Genomic DNA, 14,310 nt, shown 5'->3' with positions numbered 1-14,310 from the left:
AAATTGGGCTGCTCCACTCTCTCTGAGGATTACTACTGACCTACCAGACTGGTCACTCGATACATATCCTTTCGAAGTGTATTGTCAAACAATCCTGGTTTTCCCTACTATCTGTCCATAGGGAGTAAGTAATTATCAAAAGGAGGCATCAAGCCGGGAAGGCTATGTAACTCCACCAAATGAGTGGGATATTTAAAGGCACTAAAAATCACTAAGGATGCCAATACGTGAACAAAAGTGCATAAGGCGAACGATATCAAAGGTATCTGATTCACCAAAAATTCTATCGAGGGACAAGTGACCGCAAGGATGGTCAGGAAGCAAAACACACGCACGTCCTGCAAGTCAGGACGTTCAAAAGGAATATGCACGACTGTAAGAGGGACAATGCAGCTTGGACAATAAGGAGCAGGGCAGCGCTCCATTAAATGCTCATGAGTTGAACGTGTATGACCAATGCGTAACCTCACCAGAGCCGTTTCCCACCACCGAAACCGGTGGTAGGAGGAAGGACATGCTACCCTTAAGAGCATGCAGTTTGTTACCAGTAAAAGACGACCAACGACCCCTGCCAACGGGAAAAGATTGAGGAATGAATGACTGGGTCGAAGTCGGAATAAGGTACACCTTTAACGGGAGATGGGACAAATGTAAATAGCCTCCTTAGCGGCAACAACTGCATGCTTTTAAGGACACACCAATATGACTGGATACCCAACAAAGCTCTTCTGTATTAAACCTGCTGGAGATATGACACAGCAAATTTTGAATTTCGACTACCACAGGATGGACTGGATAAGAGAACTCCAGAGCCATGAAGGCACTGCAAGATTCAACTACAACAACAAAGGAAGATTAGCAGCAAGAAAGCAGTTGACAATGAGCATGCGAAATAGCATGAAGGTCTGCCATAAAGATGCTAGTCTCCGGAGGCAGGCGACACATATTGGTGTGGTCATGAAAAACAACAGAGTAGCCTACACCGTCGGCAGACTTAGACCCCTCTGTTAAGACTGAAAAGGAGTGGGAGTGTGAAGAAACGTGTGGAAGGAAAAGGCGTTCCAGAACTGTAGGAGGGGTAAAAGCTTAAGTCACGTGAGTCACGATTTTACGAAACTTAGGAAAGAGGGACCCTCCAAGGGGGCAAGGACGGAACAACACGAGGAGAAACATTGGTAACACAAACTGAAAGAGAACCTTGCAAGCGAGACAACCGTACAGAATGAGGTAGATGATGAAAGGGAATAGGGACCTCAGGAGGGGTAATGGTCAAAGTACGGCATAAGCGAGAGTGAGGATGTTGTACGGACCGTGCAAGGAAGCGAAGACAGTAGCGATCACGGGGATCCTTTAGAAACAGAATGCCAGTTTCAACATACAGGCTTAGGGTAGGAGTCGAACGAAAGGCACCAGTGCTGAGGCGTAACCCAGTATGATGCAGACATCAAGACGGTGAACAGTAGGAGAGACAGACGAGTAAGCAACACAACCATAATCGAGTTTAGACAGCACGAGAGAGAACTGTAGAGAGGAGCGTGCACCTATCAATTCCCCAGGATGTATGGGACAATAGCTTACAGAAGTTAACAGCCTTAGCACATTCAACTTGGAGGTAAGAGATATGGGGCGACCAAGACAGATGAGTGCCAACGATTAACCCCCAAAAGCTAAGTAGAATCTTTGTACAAAAGAGGATTACAATAAAGCAACAAAGGGGAAACGAAGTAAGACATACCAGCTTCCAAGTAAAATTCATAGTTCAAGCTTTAATTGTAGAGAACTTGAAGCCAGCCATGATCGATGGCCCAGTACGACATAGCATCAATTGCAAGTTAAAAGCGTCGTTGGAGGAAAGGTGAGTCATCACCTTGACAGCAGAGGGTATGATCGTTAACACAGAGAGCTAAGAAGATGCCTGAGGGAAGGGAGGAAAAAAGACCATTGAGGGCAACCAGGTAAAGAGTAGTGCTCAGGACACTACCTTAGGGTATACCTTCGTATTGCCGAAAAGAGGTAGGGAGAGTGGAACCAAGCCTCAATCTAATGGAACGATTAGAGAGGAAGTTTTGGAGGAAGAAAGGGAGATTACCACGAAGGCCAAAAGAACGGAGTTAGGAGAGAATATGGTATCTCCAAGTAGTGTCATACTCCTTTTCTAGGTCAAAAAGAACAGCAACAACAAAGATTTTGGAAGCAAAAGCAGTACGAATATAGACCTCCAAATTCACCAAGACATCAGTCGTGCTGCGACATTTACGAAAGCCAAATTGAGAAGGGGGAGAGGTGGTTATAGTGTTCCAAGAACCACATCAGACGAACATTGACCATACGGTCAAAGAGTTTGCAGACGCAACTCGTGAGGTCAATGGGACGGAAGTCCTTAAGAAATGACCCTAGGGAACCTGGTTTCTGAATATGAAGAACAACCGTCCTCAAGCCAGTCCACAGGATCTGACGACGACTCCTAGATACGGCTATGCATATTCCGTAAATACTGAAACGAACATGGAGGGAAATGGCGAAGCATCTCATAATGAATGACAACTGACCCCGCTGCAGTAGAAGCGGGGTCAGATGTCATTCAGTATGATGTCACAGAAGGCAGGGCAGACTGGAGTTCTGAGAGAGAGACGAGATCGTTATTGGGAAGCTAGAGATGTGTGAGAAAATCTAAGAAACAAGATTCAGGAGGGGCTTAAGAGTAAGGAAATATGAAGGAACATGAGAACCAGAGCTAATAGTCGAAAAGTGGGAACCCAGTTCGGTCGCGATCGACACCAGATCCGCCACAAGAAAACCACGGAGGTGAAGGACTGACGAGACATCAGGAACAAATTTACCCACTGCCCAAAATTTAACCAAACTTACATTGAGAGAAGATAAATGGAAAAGACTGTATACCATTTACTCACAAAGATATGGGCCACAGAACACCGAATGTGCGACTGAAAAGGTAGGAGGGACGAAGGGAATATCAGTACGAATCCGGAGAGCAGTAGAGTTATGAGGCCCAGCAAAAACTGAAGGGGAAAGAGAAAGAAATAACCAGGGAAGTGACCAGGACGAACGCCAAACATCGGATCCAAGAGACAGACACAAAGCGGTGAAAACTGTCATCAGAAGTCAGAGTTCGTGGAAGTTGGCATTAAGATCATCGAATATTCCATTGCAGAATAGACATTGTCAAAAAAAGAGAGAGAAAAGAAACAGAGAACAAGGGAAAAACAAAGGCAAAGATGAACACAGTATACTAAATAAAATCATAATCAGGATAAGTGAAATCGGGAATACGAGGCATAGGTAAATCTAGGAAGGACGGTAGAATCAAGGGAGCAGTAGGATGAACCAGAGACAGACAGAGTCCGGAGTGGGATGAGGCATCGTAGAGGGACGGTCAAGGGAATCAGGGGGAAGTAGGGTAAATGAGGACTAGAGCGACGCGCACCACCTGCCAGGTGGCACTCACGTGAGTGGCACCTGGCCGGTGGCACGCGTCGCTCTAGTCCTCAAGGGTTTTTTGGGGGAATTTCCCGGAACTTTGGCGCGTTTCGGACGCGTATGAGCGTCCGGTGTTTGGGTATGTGGTCAGGAAAGAGAGTAAGTCATGTTGTTGGGTGCCAGGTGGTGCGCGTCGTTGTAGTCGCAGCGCGTCGCTCTAGTCCTCAAGGGTTTTTGGGGGGAATTTCCCGGAAGTTTGGCGCGTGTCGGAGGTAATTGGAGCGCGCGGTTCTAGTCCTCGTGGTTTTTGGGGAGTTTTTTATGTGTGTTTGGGTGTTGAAAGAGGGAAGCCATGTTGTGTGAGAGTAAGTGGTAGAGTAAGAAAATAGAAGGATAAGAGGAAGGAGTAAATGAATATGTATGTGTGTTTTGCGTAGACTTAATCCTGTGTGCGGATAATAATTTTGATGATCGTGAGATTGCGTGGAGATTAGAGGAGTGGCAACATAGTCTGTTATGTTGTTTTTGGTGGGGGAGGGGTAGGGGAGGGAGGGAGGGAAGGCGAGTGGAGCTTCCCCTCGTCGTCGTGAGACTGCTCTGGGTCATTTGCGGTTAGACAAAACCATTAACTCCCCCTACAGGAAGTCCTAAGTGTGAGAGGATGAGAGAGTAGACTCCAGCAGGAGGACTGTATACCATTACCCTTAAGTGTTTTTCAATGTCCGCGGAGGGGTGTGCGTACAGGTCACTGGTTAGAGGCTGACTGAAAGACTTTTCCAAGTAGCTTGGTTATATCTCCTCAGACACGGCGGAAGTGGTTGGGGCATCCATTACCCAATGCGTTTCGCTACGGTCCGCGACTCTCTCTCTCTCGCTCTGTCTCTCTGTCTCTCTCTCTGTCTCTCTGCCTCTCTCTCTGTCTCTCTGTCTCTCTGTCTCTCTGTCTCTCTCTCTGTCTCTCTGCCTCTCTGTCTCTCTCTCTCGCTCTGTCTCTCTGTCTCTCTGTCTCTCTGACTCTCTCTCTCTCGCTCTGTCTCTCTGTCTCTCTCTGTCTCTCTCTGTCTCTCTGTCTCTCTCTCTCTGTCCTCTCTCTGTCTCTCTCTCTCTGTCTCTCTGTCTCTCTCTCTCGCTCTGTCTCTCTGTCTCTCTGTCTCTCTCTCTCTCTCTCGCTCTGTCTCTCTGTCTCTCTCTCTGTCTCTCTGTCTCTCTGTCTCTCTCTCTGTCTCTCTCTCTCTCTGTCTCTCTCTCTCTCTCTCTCTCTCTCTCTCTCTCTCTCTCTCTCTCTCCTCTCTCTCTCCTCTCTCTCTCTCTCTCTCCCTCTCTATAGTCCACCACACGACACTTCACTTAGTAAACTCAGTCAAAGTCCGGAGGTTTAGCATTTACTAAAGAGAGAAACATTTCACATCATCACGGAGACGCGATCTCTACCTACAAATTATTCTTGTTAACTGTGATCACATCATCTGCTGGCTCAAATAAATATCATTGAAATGTATGCATGTTTACTCAATCTCCATCACCTCTTTGTCCTACAATCACCCATTACTGCTGTGTTGGAGATGTTCATCCCGCCACGATTCCCCATACACTGCGATTCCGGTAAGGAGGGAGCGAGGTACATACTCCGCTAGCATGAGTCCTCACCGGCAGACCCGCACCTGCCAACCATCAATCACTCCCACCCCTCAGCCCCCCACCGCTCCCATACCATCAACCATTGTTCTGTGCAAACCCTTTTAGTATGTGAAAGCTATATCGTAACGTGATCAACATGGTGAGAGCAATAAACGAGGGAAAAGTAAACACATTATATAAATTTATTTCTTTATTAAACACTTAAGCGATTTACAACGATAATAATAATAATAATAATAATAATAATAATAAGACTTCTTCTTGGTGGTTTAGCTAGCAGACAGATGGAGAAAGGCTTTCATTCAGTCCGTCCTTCCCACCACGCTAGTCAACCAGCCAATCTGTAGAACGGGTTTAGGTTGTAGACAGACCAATTGGCTCTCTCTCTCTCTCTCTCTCTCTCTGTCTCTCTGTCTCTCTGTCTCTCTCTCTCTCGCTCTGTCTCTCTGTCTCTCTCTCTCTCTCTGTCTCTCTGTCTCTCTCTCTCGCTCTGTCTCTCTCTCTCGCTCTGTCTCTCTGTCTCTCTGTCTCTCTCTCTGTCTCTCTGCCTCTCTGTCTCTCTGTCTCTCCCTCTCTAAAGTCCACCACACGTCACTTCACTTAGTAAACTCAGTCAAAGTCCGGAGGTTAGCGTTTACTAAAACCTGAATGAATGTGCCGGCCGTACCCTCCCCCAGTCAACCCCCACAAACCCATACCCCTACCACCCCCTCCATGGCCGAACCATCACTGCCCCCTTCCCAGACCGGATGTTCTGTTCTAAGCCTTAGTATCATCATAAGCATATATACGATAATATGGAAAACACAATCTTGCAAGCAAAGTAAGCATATATACGATAATATGGAAAACACAATCTTGCAAGCAAAGTAAGCATATATACGATAATATGGAAAAAAACACAATCTTGTTACTATTATTAAATTGACTTGTTCATTATCCCGAGTTCAACACACACTCTCTCTCTCTCTCTCTCTCTCTCTTAAGACCTACATTATCCAATGTAAAACAGTCCGGATGAGCCGGGTTAAGTCTGTTTTCCAGTTCTTATAACAAATTTGTTTTTAAGTTCTTATAACATTTGAAAATGCAAGCGTGGTTACTCGTTCCGTCTCGGCGCATCTCGTTAGAGACTGACCTTGAGTCTTTCCATAGCGCGAGTTTTCACTCATCATCATCCATTAGCAATCGTTCGATCCAACAGAAAAAAACAGAGACTAGTGTTAGCATAATAGGTGAAAAAAAGTTGATCTTTCTCTTATTACGTTTTATTCAATAACTGGTAGACATAACTCACATATTTATCTTGGTAAAACAAAACATAATAACTGTCAGACAGACAGACAGACTTACAGACATAACACTCAGCATAATGCTGACATATGGTGTTAGCATAATAGGTGAAAAAAAGTTGATTTCAATTCTTAGCTTGTTCTTCACATGTTCAGTGTTCATTCTTGTACTCCCTATGTTCCTTATCATGTCTTCATATTCTCTATAAGTTCATATTCCATGCATGTTCACTCTATTCATCAACTTTTTCTTACATGTTTTCTGTGTTCACCGTATGTTCACTGTGTTCATTCCCCTACTTAACCTCAATTTTTTTTATGTTCTTTGTTTCTTTAAACCAATTTGTTTCGTCCATTCACTAACTAGTTTCTTTGTCAAAATAATATTATACTGCAATACAGTTCCCCTCAACAATTTAGTCACCAAGTTTTATTTACAAAACTATGTCAAAGTAATTCTCGTCGTCAACTTAATAGTTTCTACCAACCCCGTTCTTAAACAAAATCTACACTTTATTCAGTTCCAATTTACAAAGACAAACCTTTCTTGTAACTTCTTAACTAAAAATCTTTCGCCAATCAAACTAAAACATAGTCACTTTCCTCATTTCTCAACTAAAAACTTATTATCCAATCAACCAAAAATAGTCAAAGGAATCTTTCCAACCCTGTTCATAACTAAACTCATTGCCTAGTCATCAGAAAAATAACCGTGTTCTTCATGTTTCATTGTCATTTCATAACTAAAATTATCCATCAATCAACAGAAAAAGTCATATTCATCATCATTGTTCCTAACTAAAATTATGTTTTTGTCAAGTAAGAAAAAATAACCAAAGATATCTTTCATCGCTGTTCTTAACTGACATTATACTTTGGGAGCACAAAAATAGTCTCCCTCCTCATGTTTTTGTCTTTTTCCTTAACTACAAGTATTCATCAGTCAAATAAAAAAATAGTTACTTCATCATGTTTCCCTGTCATTTTTTAACTGAAATATCACTTCTCTCATCTGAAATGTCACGTGTAGCCTCTTTCCAACACTGTTCTTAACTAAAGTAGCCTTTCATTTTGCTAAAATAGTCATATTCATCATTGTTCCTAACTAAATTATATGTCGTTAAGTAAGAAATATAGTCAAAGACACTCTTCGAGACATCATGGACTTACTCAAAGACATCAAAGTTGCACTCAAAGACATCCTTTGAGACATCAAAGACATCCTTTAAGACTTCAAGGGGAACTCTTCGAGATATCAAAAGACACTCTCAAACACTCAAAAATTTACTCGCATCCTTAAAGTTATTCTCAGAGTCATCAAAAAGTTAATCTCAGTCATCAAAATGTTATTCTCTAAGTAACCTTTCGTTCATCAGAGAAACTTTCTAAGACATCTTCATTCATTAAAGTTATTCTCAGAGCTATCAAAATTAATCTCTAAAACAACAAAAGTTAATCTCGGTCATCAAAGTTGATCTGCAAGATATCTTCGAGACATCAAAGTTACTCTTCATTACATCAAAGACTCATTCAAATACTACTCATGTTCTCAGAAGTCATTCTCAAAGTCATCACCGATTTTCTCAGAGTCACCAAAGTTATTCTCTGAGTTAACAAAATACTACTCATGTTCTCAAAAGACATTCTCAAAGTCAACAAAGTTATTCAAAGAGCTAACAAAAGTTATTCTCGGAGTCACCTTCGTTCTTCAGTGAAACTTTCCAAAACATCTTTGTTCATCAAAGTTATTCTCGGAGTCAACAAAGGTATTCTCTAACTCACTTTTGGTCATTAAAGTTAATTTCTATGTTATAAAAGTTTGTCTCAGAGACATCTAAAGTTAATCTTAGAGTTATCAAATGTAATCTCTAACTCACTTTTGTTCATCAAAGTTGATCTCAGAGTTAACAAAGGTAATCTGTAACTCACTCTCGTTCATCAAAGTTGTTTCAAAGACATCAAAGTTTATCTCAGAGTTATCCAAAGATATTCTCATGTCCACAAAGTTATTCCAAGAGATGTCAAAGTTAATCTCAGACATCTTCGTTCATAAAAGTTATTCTCAGAGACATCTAAAGTTATTCTCTAAGACATCAAAGTTATTCTAAGAGCTATCAAAAGTTATTTTCAGATTCACATTCGTTATTCAAAGAAGCCTTCTGAGACATCCTCGTTCAACAAAACTGTCCTCAGAGCCATCAAAAAGTTAAATACAGTCATCAAAGTTATTCTCTAAGTAACCTTCCGTTCATCAAAGACATTCTCTAAGCCCTCAAAGTTATTCTCTAAGACAACAAAGTCATTCTCAGAGTCATCAAAAAGTTATTCTCAGACTCACCTTCGTTATTCAAAGAAGCCTTCTGAGACATCCTCGTTCAACAAAACTGTCCTCAGAGCCGTCAAAAAGTTAAATACAGTCATCAAAGTTGTTCTCTAAGACATCAATGTTGTTCTCTAAATCATAAAAGTTAATCTCTAAGGCACCTTCGTTTACTAGAGAAACTTTCCAATCCATCTTCGTTGATCAAAGTTATTCTCAGAATCATCAAAGAGATCTCTAATTCCCCTTCGTTCACCAAAAAGTTGTTCTCTAAGACACCTTCGTTCATCAAAGAAACTCTCCTTCCATCATGTTATTCTTTAAGACATCTTCAGTCATAAAATTTCTCTCCAAAATGTAACTAGTTCAGCTTTTCATACCAAACCTGCACTTCTGTTAAAATATATTTTCTTAGTCACTTTACCCTAAAACTGTTTCTCAGAACTACACTGCCCAAATCCTACGTAACCTATCCTCTCCACCCAATGTTACTTAGTTAACGTAACGTTCCTAAACCTAACTTTACCTATCCTAACTTAACTTACCTTACCTTTACCTATCGTACCTAGCTTAACCTGCATAACCTAACTTTACCTATCCGAACATGATTTACCTTACATTACCTATCTTACTTAACCTGCACAACCTAACTTACATAACTTATCTTACCTAACCTAACTTGCTTTACCTAACTTAACCTTACATTCCCAAACTGATGTATCCTAACTTATCTAGTCCAACCAGACATGATCTAACTTACATAATTATTCCTGCTTGTCTTTTGTGTTTTGTCAATCATTGTCTCATATTCATTACTCATTTCGAGGGTTAATTTCTCAAATGGACATTTTGCATTTCAAGTGTTATTTGTTTAAGATTTGGTGTTTAACCATTTCAAAGGATTTTTGTTATATAAGGGAATTTACTCGTTTCAAGGGCAAATTTCTCAAATGGTCATTTTTGCAGATCAAGGGTTATTTGTTAAAGTTCATCAAGTTGCTCATAAGTTGTATTTATTATGTTTGTTATTATTTATTCTTATTCCCCAACCCCTTAACCTAACCTCTTGTAATCTTAGTGTATTTAGTAGGTTCTATCATATGTTCTTATTCCCCAACCCTTTAACCTAACCTTTCAGATGTAGTTTATTGTGTTTTTGACGTATTTGTTGAATATATTATCCTTTTCCTAACCTTTCAGATGTAGTTTTGTTTCTCCTTTTGTATATTTTTACCCAAACCCCATCACCCCACTTAACCTTCTTTCCTTCTTTTACTTTGTTTTCACATATAAGTTCATTCTTCATCTTAGTAATAATAAAATTACAATAGTAAAGAATCAGATCTACTAAGACTTGAAATTGAGAAAAACAAGAGAGCAAGTGAGTGAGAGCATGAAACGAGGAGAAAAGAGTAAGAGAGAGGGGGGAGGAAGAGCATGGGGGCACTAGACTTGAATTTGAGAAAAAGAAAAACTAAGTGAATGAGAGTGAGGGTGAGAGAATGGGAGCATTAAGACTTGAATTTGAGAAAGGAGAGAGCATTTGAGCAAATGAGTGAGAGAGAGGGGGAGGAAGAGAGAGAATAAGGGAGAGAGATAGAAAAGGAGGGTTAGAAGGAGTAGGAGAAACAAAGTAAAAGAAGGAAAGAAGGTTAAGTGGGGTGGTGGGTTTGGGTAAAAATATACAAAAAGGAGAAACAAAACTACATCTGAAAGGTTATGAAAAGGATAATATATTCAACAAATACGTCAAAAACACAATAAACTACATCTGAAAGGTTAGGTTAAAGGGTTGGGGAATAAGAACATATGATAGAACCTACTAAATACACTAAGATTACAAGAGGTTAGGTTAAGGGGTTGGGGAATAAGAATAAATAATAACAAACATAATAAATACAACTTATGAGCAACTTGATGAACTTTAACAAATAACCCTTGATCTGCAAAAATGCCCATTTGAGAAATTTGCCCTTGAAACGAGTAAATTCCCATATATAACAAAAATCCTTTGAAATGGTTAAACACCCAATCTTAAACAAATAACACTTGAAATGCAAAAATGTCCATTTGAGAAATTAACCCTTGAAATGAGTAATGAATATGAGACAATGATTGACGAAACACAAAAGACAAGCAGGAATAATTATGTAAGTTAGATCATGTCTGGTTGGACTAGATAAGTTAGGATACATCAGTTTGGGAATGTAAGATTAAGTTAGGTAAAGCAAGTTAGGTTACGTTAGGATAAGGTAAGATAAGTTATGTAAGTTAGGTTGTGCAGGTTAAGTTAAGTAAGATAGGTAATGTAAGGTAAGTCATGTTCGGATAGGTAAAGTTAGGTTATGCAGGTTAAGTTAGGTACGATAGGTAAAGGTAAGGTAAGTGAAGTTAGGATAGGTAAAGTTAGGTTTAGGAACGTTACGCTAACTAAGTAACATTGGGTGGAGAGGATAGGTTACGTAGGAATTGGGCAGTGTAGTTCTGAGAACAGTTTTAGGGTAAAGTGACTAAGAAAATATATTTTAACAGAAGTGCAGGTTTGGTATGAAAAGCTGAACTAGTTACATTTTGGAGAGAAATTTTATGACTGAAGATGTCTTAAAGAATAACATGATGGAAGGAGAGTTTCTTTGATGACCGAAGGTGTCTTAGAGAACAACTTTTTGGTGAACGAACGGGAATTAGAGATCTCTTTGATGATTCTGAGAATAACTTTGATCAACGAAGATGGATTGGAAAGTTTCTCTAGTAAACGAAGGTGACTTAGAGATTAACTTTTATGATTTAGAGAACAACATTGATGTCTTAGAGAACAACATTGATGTCTTAGAGAATAACTTTGATGACTGTATTTAACTTTTTGATGGCTCTGAGGACAGTTTTGTTGAACGAGGATGTCTCAGAAGGCTTCTTTGAATAACGAAGGTGAGTCTGAGAATAACTTTTTGATAACTCTGAGAATGACTTTGTTGTCTTAGAGAATAACTTTGAGGGCTTAGAGAATGTCTTTGATGAACGGAAGGTTACTTAGAGAATAACATATCATGACTGAGAATAACTTTTGATAGCTCTTAGAATAACTTTGATGTCTTAGAGAATAACTTTAGATGTCTCTGAGAATAACTTTTATGAACGAAGATGTCTGAGATTAACTTTGACGTCTCTTGGAATAACTTTTGTGGACATGAGAATATCTTTGGATAACTCTGAGATTAACTTTGATGTCTTTGAAACAACTTTGATGAACGAGAGTGAGTTAGAGATTACCTTTGTTAAGTCTGAGATCAACTTTGATGAACAAAAGTGAGTTAGAGATTACATTTGATAACTCTAAGATTAACTTTAGATGTCTCTGAGACAAACTTTTATAACTTAGAAATTAACTTTAATGACCAAAAGTGAGTTAGAGAATACCTTTTGATGACTCCGAGAATAACTTTGATGAACAAAGATGTTTTGGAAAGTTTCTCTGAAGAACGAAGGTGACTCCGAGAATAACTTTTGTTAGCTCTTTGAATAACTTTGATGACTTTGAGAATGTCTTTTGAGAACATGAGTAGTATTTTGTTAACTCAGAGAATAACTTTGGTGACTCTGAGAAAATCGGTGATGACTTTGAGAATGACTTCTGAAAACAAGAGTAGTATTTGAATGAGTCTTTGATGTAATGAAGAGTAACTTTGATGTCTCGAAGATTTCTTGCAGATCAACTTTGATGACCGAGATTAACTTTTGTTGTTTTAGAGATTAATTTTGTTAGCTCCGAGAATAACTTTAATGAACGAAGATGTCTTAGAAAGTTTCTCTGATGAAGGAAAGGTTACTTAGAGAATAACATTTTGATGACTGAGATTAACTTTTGATGACTCTGAGAATAACTTTAAGGATGCGAGTAAATTTTTGGTGTTTGAGAGTGTCTTTTGATATCTCGAAGAGTTCCCCTTGAAGTCTTAAAGGATGTCTTTGATGTCTCAAAGGATGTCTTTGAGTGCAACTTTGATGTCTTTGAGTAAGTCCATGATGTCTCGAAGAGTGACTTTGACTATATTTCTTACTTAACGACATATAATTTAGTTAGGAACAATGATGAATATGACTATTTTAGCAAAATGAAAGGCTACTTTAGTTAAGAACAGTGTTGGAAAGAGGCTACACGAGACTATTTCAGATGAGAGAAGTGATATTTCAGTTAAGAAATGACAGGGAAACATGATGAAGTAACTATTTTTTATTTGACTGATGAATACTTGTAGTTAAGGAAAAAGACAAAACATGAGGAGGGAAACTATTTTTGTGCTCCCCAAAGTATAATGTCAGTTAAGAAAAGCGATGAAAGATATCTTTGGTTATTTTTTCTTACTTGACAAAACATAATTTTAGTTAGGAACAATGATGATGAATATGACTTTTTCTGTTGATTGATGGATAATTTTAGTTATGAAATGACAATGAAACATGAAGAACACGGTTATTTTTCTGATGACTAGGCAATGAGTTTAGTTATGAACAGGGTTGGAAAGATTCCTTTGACTATTTTTTGGTTGATTGGATAATAAGTTTAGTTGAGAAATGAGGAAAGTGACTATGTTTTAGTTGATTGGCGAAAGATTTTTAGTTAAGAAGTTACAAGAAAGGTTTGTCTTTGTAAATTTGGAACTGAATAAAGTGTAGATTTGTTTAAGAACGGGGTTGGTAGAACTATTAAGTTGACGACGAGAATTACTTTGACATAGTTTTGTAAATAAAACTTGGTGACTAAAATTGTTGAGGGAACTGTATTGCAGTATAATATTATTTGACAAAGAACTAGTTAGTGAATGGAAGAAACAAATTGGTTTAAAGAAACAAAGAACATAAAAAAAATTGAGGATAAGTAGGGGAATGAACACAGTGAACATACGGTGAACACAGAAGACATGTAAGAAAAAGTTGATGAATAGAGTGAACATGCATGGAATATGAACTTATAGAGAATATGAAGACATGATAAGGAACATAGGGAATACAAGAATGAACACTGAACATGTGAAGAACAAGCTAAGAATTGAAATCAACTTTTTTTCACCTATTATGCTAACACCATATGTCAGCATTATGCTGAGTGTTATGTCTGTAAGTCTGTCTGTCTGTCTGACAGTTATTATGTTTTGTTTTACCAAGATAAATATGTGAGTTATGTCTACCAGTTATTGAATAAAACGTAATAAGAGAAAGATCAACTTTTTTTCACCTATTATGCTAACACTAGTCTCTGTTTTTTTCTGTTGGATCGAACGATTGCTAATGGTTGATGATGAGTGAAAACTCGCGCTATGGAAAGACTCAAGGTCAGTCCCTAACGAGATGCGCCGAGACGGAACGAGTAACCACGCTTACATTTTCAAATGTTATATGACCTTAAAAACAAACTTGTTATAAGAACTGGAAAACAGACTTAACCCGGCTCATCCAGACTGTTTTACATTGGATAATGTAGGTCTTAAGAGAGAGAGAGAGAGAGAGAGTGTGTTGAACTCGGGATAATGAACAAGTCAATTTAATAATAGTAACAAGATTGTGTTTTTTTTCCATATTATCGTATATATGCTTACTTTGCTTGCAAGATTGTGTTTTCCATAT

Source organism: Procambarus clarkii, chromosome 11 (assembly GCF_040958095.1).
Source record: "Procambarus clarkii isolate CNS0578487 chromosome 11, FALCON_Pclarkii_2.0, whole genome shotgun sequence".
Taxonomy (NCBI): domain Eukaryota; kingdom Metazoa; phylum Arthropoda; class Malacostraca; order Decapoda; family Cambaridae; genus Procambarus; species Procambarus clarkii.
This window is presented reverse-complemented; position numbering follows the sequence as displayed.